This window comes from Lactuca virosa, chromosome 1 (genome assembly GCF_052849685.1).
Source record: "Lactuca virosa cultivar CGN04683 chromosome 1, Lactuca_virosa_CGN04683_v6, whole genome shotgun sequence".
Taxonomy (NCBI): domain Eukaryota; kingdom Viridiplantae; phylum Streptophyta; class Magnoliopsida; order Asterales; family Asteraceae; genus Lactuca; species Lactuca virosa.
The window spans coordinates 317,326,603-317,333,133 of record NC_136426.1 but is presented as its reverse complement, the minus strand read 5'-3'; the positions used below and the strand labels follow the sequence as shown (position 1 = coordinate 317,333,133).

General features: G+C 38.7%; 1 long non-coding RNA gene across 1 annotated transcript; it reads right to left on the bottom strand.

The window, feature by feature from the left end:
• Positions 1 to 211: 211 nt before the first annotated feature.
• Positions 212 to 2,056, bottom strand: LOC145110144 (uncharacterized). Its single transcript, XR_013709528.1, has 3 exons — positions 1,985 to 2,056; positions 1,810 to 1,894; positions 212 to 307 (listed from the first exon to the last, which is right to left on the bottom strand). It is a non-coding gene; the product is annotated as an uncharacterized LOC145110144 (long non-coding RNA).
• Positions 2,057 to 6,531: the final 4,475 nt, after the last annotated feature.

Here is a 6,531-nt window from a genome sequence, read left to right as displayed (position 1 = left end):
TTTGTATATCTTATGTGGTTTGATATACTTAATTCACTATAAACTGTGCTCTGATACCAATCTGTCACACCCCCAAACCAAGGATGGCGGAAATGTCCGGGGGTGGAGGACTTCATGTATAGTATCATAACAACAATTGTAATAGTAATTCAAGCAAACACAACCAACATATATATAATTGAAAAAGTTACATCATTGTATGAATTACATGTTTGCGAATCAATTACAATATGTTGACAAAATATGAAATAGTAGACGCCTTAGCGTCCCATCCTCAAAAGCACTTGATTACCTGTTTAATGATTTCCTGAGAATACAAGTTGTTTGCAAAAGTGTCAACACAAAGGTTGGTGAGTTCATAAGCTTTTGTTTGGTATTATTAAAAGCCTTTCGTTTGTAAAAGTAGTATTTGTGTTAGAAAATCCAATATTTTCCTTAATGTGTAAATGTAGTCTTAAAACCCAAAGACCAAAATGTACAAGTAATTTGTCATATTTATAGTAAAACAATGCAAGTTTAAATCGACATAAACTCGTTAAATTTTAATGAAGTTCCCGTAAATTCCAATGTTTATTAATACTTTATGTGAGTTTATTATAACCATACTATGACCAAGGTTGCCTAAAACGACGTTCTTCAGGCGTCGGAAATATTATGACATTTGTCACCCCAGACCTATCGGTCTAACTGTTGCATGCAGTTTAGGTGTGGGTTTGTCAAACCCAATATAGATCTATACACAACTATCACGCTCTCCCTCAAGGAGACTCTGGTTACAATACAGGACTTAATGGTAATTTGAAGTAAATGTCTCACAAAGTCATTAACGAATTTACGTGTAGTGTAATGAAAACTTGGTACCGTATGGCCGTACCTTGCTTAATGAAAATATCCTTTGTATAAATGTACCCTTTTTAAATGTATGTGTTATGTAATGTTTCATAAAGTCATTAACGGAATTACGTGTTATGAAAACTTAGTACCGTATGGCCGTACCTTGCTTAATGAAAATATCCTTTGTATAAATGTACCCTTTTTAAATGTATGTATTATGTAATGTATCATAAACTATACCTATTATAGTTTATCAACCAAGGGTAGTACGTTGTAATGTATGCAAACTATATTCAAAATAGTTTATTAAATGTTTGAATGTATCGGTTGTACTTTGATTATAATCACTTGTTATTCTTTATATTTTATATGTCCAAATCCATTTGTAAACTGATGTGTGTCTAAATATTAAGATAAAATGTCATATATTGCAATAACATATAATCACAAAAAGATATACACCTTGCTCAACATGTTACAAGGTGAAATGAAATTGACAGCAGCTTTTTGTTGAATACAGTTTCTGTTACTGTTCTTAGAAAATTTATAGAAAAATCATCAAAGCTCCAAATCCAAATCCGCAAATTCTGAGAGTTTGGAATATGAGTCTAGTTTGTTCGTAAATTTTATCATGATTTTTAGTGATCTCTAACAGGAGTGAAAAAGTTCATAATCACAGACTGGTCCGGGTTTGCCTCTGAAATGATAGGCAGTTTTGTAAAAATCACCATAAATTGTAGAAACATCATATGGAGATGTGCAAGTAGCCATTTTAAAGCTAAGAGTTTGAACTACTTGCACCTGGAACAGTTTTGAAAACTAAAATATTTAAGTTGACCAAAACAGTCCGTGATCGAAGTTCATCTTTTCTGATGTAATCTGATAGAAAAAGTTTAATTGTGTTCTTGATGATTTTACTTGTATTCCCCCCTTAAAACTTAAGAAAAACATGTAAATGTAGGGGTATGAACTCACCTTATGTGGTTTCAGTAGATGAAAGTGAGAGAGAGGAAGTGTTCAACCCAAGAACACTAAGAAGATGTCTTGATGATTCGAGAATCTAACACCGAATAAGATGGAACTTGTGTAAGATATCAATGATTTGAGTAGAATGGAGTTTAATAATTATGTGAATGATGAAGATACTTACTAATTGAAGAAAGAAATCCCTGGAGAAAGCCTTGAAGTTCTTGAAGTTGAGAGAAAAGATGAGAGAATTTTGGAGAGTGTTCTTGGTTGCTAAGTGTAGAATGAAAGAACTTTATGGAGAATGAGGAGAGAGGATCAATCCTCCAGCTCTTAGAACGTGGGAAGAGCTGGAGATTGGGTGTAAAGGTCCACTAAGGAGACAAGGGGTAGTGGTAAAGAGTGGCTAATCATAGAGTGAGGTGGTGGTGGTTTGCTTTTGCCATAAATTAAGGAAAAGCAAATATTCCCTCAATAATTAGTTCAACCACTAATTCTTTTAATATATTTTTATAAAAACCCTGGAGATTTATATATTTTGGGGGCTTAGTTTATAAAATAAAGTTTTGGGTGAAAATCCCACGTTAAAATAATGAAAAACGGAGTTAAAACGAAGTCGTAGTCGAAAAACCGGTAAAAAGGGGCCGTCTGCGAGACCTCTCGCATGGGCTGTCTGAGAGGCTTCTCATGCGAGGCTTCTGTCCTGAGAGGCTTCTAATGAGAGGCTTCGGTCCTGAGAGGCTTCTCATGAGAGGCTTCGGTCCTGAGAGGCTTCGGTCCTGAGAGGCTTCTCATGAGAGGCTTCGGTCCTGAGAGGCTTCGGTCCTGAGAGGCTTCTAATGAGAGGCTTCGGTCCTGAGAGGCTTCGGTCCTGAGAGGCTTCTCATGAGAGGCTTCGCTTCTAATAGGAGGGTTTTGGTTCCTTAAGGTTATTTTACCCGTTTTTACCCCGTTTCAAGTGGTTTTTGACCCGGTTAAGGGTCGAGATGACCCAAATGATTACAAAAAGTTAAAGTAACTTTTGAGAGAGATTCGGGAGAGATTTGGGAGAGATTTTAATAGAGAGAGAGATTGAGTGAAAGAGATTGAGAGAGGTTTCGTTTGTGATTTTTTTGAGTGTCCGGCTTCGCAACGCAAGGTCCATAAACCCCGTTAAACCGTGTTTTAGTGTCGTACACACTCCCGATGAGTGTGCAATAATGTTTTATCGTTTCGGTTCAATGTTTACTTAGGAAATTCAACACACGAACTTTCCAAATGATGTTTTTCTCATTAAGATATTGCATTGTACAGTAATTACATAGTGTAAACCCTAATATACGAGGGTTAATTGAGTCGATTGGTTTTGACTTGTTGACTTTGTTTGACTTTGACTTGACTCAATTTTGACGGTTGTCACAAATTTCTCCGCAGAGTCTCAAATGCAACGTACTGCTCAGGCCCCCAACGGAAATCCACACTCTTCTTCGTCAAGCGGATCGGAGGAACAACAATCATTGAGAAATCCTGAATGAATCTCCGATAATAACCAGCCAACCCCAAAAAACTCATAATCTCATATGGGGACTTCGGAACCTCCCACTGCATCACTGCCTCAATCTTTACCGTATCGACCAGGATCCCGTTCTTATTAACGAGGTGTCCCAGAAACTGGACCTATCGTAACCAGAACTCACACTTTGAGAACTTCGCATAAAACATCTACTGTCTCAATACTCTAAGTAGTTCTATAAGGTTCTCCTCATGTTGCTCCCTAGTCTTGGAGTAGACCAATATATCATCAATGAAAACATTAACTGACCGGTCGAGCATCGGCCTGCATACCCGATTCATCAAATCCATGAACGTTGCAAGTGCGCTGGTAAGCCCAAACGGCATCATCACGAACCCATAATGACCATAACGAGTTTGGAACACCATCTTCTCCACATCATACTCCCTGACTCTCATCTAGTGGTAACCCGATCTCAGATTAATCTTGGATAACCAAGATGCACCCTACAACTGATCAAAGAGGTCATCAATCCTATGGAGTGGGTAACGATTCTTTAATGTCAACTTTTTCAACTCTCCGTAGTCTATGCACATACGATGATACCCATCCTTGTTCTTCACAAAAAGAATCGGTACTCCCCAGGGTGAACTCATCGGTCTGATAAACTGCTTGCCCAACAACTCTTGAAGTTGAGAGGACAACTCTTGCATCTCTAGTGGTGCGAGGCAATATGACAGCTTAGCAATCGGGGCCGCACCGGGGATCAGATCGATCCTGAACTCCACCTGCCTCATAGGAGGCACACCGTGTAAATCCTCTAAAAATACATCTTGAAACTCCCTAACCACTGCCACACCTAAAATTGAAACTCTCCCTTCATCCTAAGTGCCAACCACGTATGCGAGATAACCCAAACACGCATGCTGAAGATACTGTCAAGCGCTAGCGGCTAAACAAATGGTCGAACCAACCCTGGTACCCTCACCATAAATATTCAGTTCTCCCCCACTTAAGGTTCGAACAACCACCCGTTGACCCTCACATTCGATCAAGGCTCCAAATATGCTCAACTAGTCCATCCCTACAATCACGCACATATCCCCCATAGGGATGGGAATCAATTCGATCGAGTAACATATCCCGAATATCTCCAAAGTACAACCCTGAAAAACACTCGAAGTAGAAATCATGTGTTCATTGGCGATGGAGACTCGCAACAGACACTCCAACTCTCTAAGAGTCATACCAAAATTCTTATTGATGGGTCGAGATACAAAGGACCAATTTGCACCTGAGTCAAAAAGCACAAGAGCAACTTAAGGAATTCACTAATAAGGTACCTATCAGAGATACAATTATAAGCATAAAGGGAATAACTTGACAAAATAATAAATGGAAACATAGCAGTAACGACGTCAGGCGACACCCTGGCCTTCTCCGATGTGAGCTGAAAAGCACGACCCCTGGCCTTCGGGGCCTCGACTCTCCCCTGGCATCCGTCCATATAGGGATGTCAAAAATTCTCGTGGGAATCTGATCCTGTGGGGGCCCCGTCCCGTATGGGGGTATTTGCTGAAAAAAAATTAGGGACAGGAGCAGGGCAAGGTTAACCCCCATTTTAATTTTGGGGGTGGGGTGGGGGTTGGCAATCCCGTCCAGAAACCTCCATGGGGGCCCTGTTAATAAATTATATATATTTACATATATTAATTATATAAATGTGACAAACAATAGAATGATTTTTACGTACCAAAATTCAACAAAAACATGTTTTTAAGTTGTTTGTAACATGTAAAATTATGCTATAAATAACTATTTGTTAACCAAAAAAACAGTTTCTTTTAGCCCAAAAAAGAACTTCTTTTAGCCCAAATAAAGTAGCCCAAAATAAATCGGGGGCGGGGGAACGAGGGAAGGAGATGGGGTAAGAAGGGAATTCGGGGATGAGGCGGGGTGGAAAGGATGGATATTTTGGGGTGGGGCAGGGATGGGGGAACAGAGAAAATTTGGGGGCGGGGGCAGGGGATGCAATCCCGTCTCGTTCTCCCCTGTTGACATCCCTACGTCCGTGATCCGAAGAGTCGATGAGGCAGGTGCCTGCACGGACTAGTAGCAAGTAAAGGACATTAGGCCTTTACATGGCCCACCTGATCATAATGGTAACAAATACGAACCCCAGACGATGAGGGTTGTTGTTGCGGCTGACGACACTCCCTCGCTAAATGCCTCTCCTTGCCACATTTGTGTCACCCAGTAGCTGATCGACAAGCTCCCTCATGCATCTTCTCGTATTTTCCACAAGTGCGGTGATGTGTGTAAAATGCACTAGTTTTAATCCTACTACTTCAAACACAAAATTAACACACGGAAGGCAGTGTACCTATCGATTAGCAATATAGTTCAAGCAAGTAGGGTTTCGAACACAGGGAACGGTAAACAATTAAAATAACTGCTAATATTATCTAAATAAAACAAGTAATAAAAGAGGAGATTTATCTAGTTTTGCAAGACTAGAAACTTAAATAATCAATTAACACTCCAACAAAGACAATTAACAACTAAGAAGAATAAGAAAGGACAACTAGATTCAATGATAAAAGAGACTTCTGTTCAGATTTGATTCACTTATTCCTATGGTTGATTTCGTGGCAAGTGCAATGGATCAATATGTCAATGGTTACCGATTCCTAATGTGATTGGGTTCATGTTCACTATTACCAATCCTTTAGTAGACAAGTTAATTCAAACAGTGGCCAGTTGATTAAACTAACAAGTTTCCTAGTGTTCAGTTCGTATCAAGTAAGACTTGTAATAATAGCTAATCAAATTTGTTCAATTCAATCAACTCATATGTGGTTGTTCATCACACATGCTCACACATTGATTTACATATTTTCTAGTTAACGCTAGTTTCATGTTCACTATTCCTAGGCATACAATATTGTGTTCACAAAACTATATGATTCAAGCCATCAAGAAGATGTTCATGCAACTCAATAACTTACTTATTAACAGAAAATATTTATCATTAATACATAAGGATCTTTAACAAGCTTAACAAGATGAATAACCAAATCAATATTAATCCAACCACTCAATCAAACCATGTTCATAAGATTATCTCATCCAAACATAAGTAAAGAGCTTTTAGCTCGTATCTTACAGCAAGTAATAGCCTAAACTCAAAATCTAATGATTCAAACATGGTTCAAAACAAAGATTAAGAAAAGAAGAAT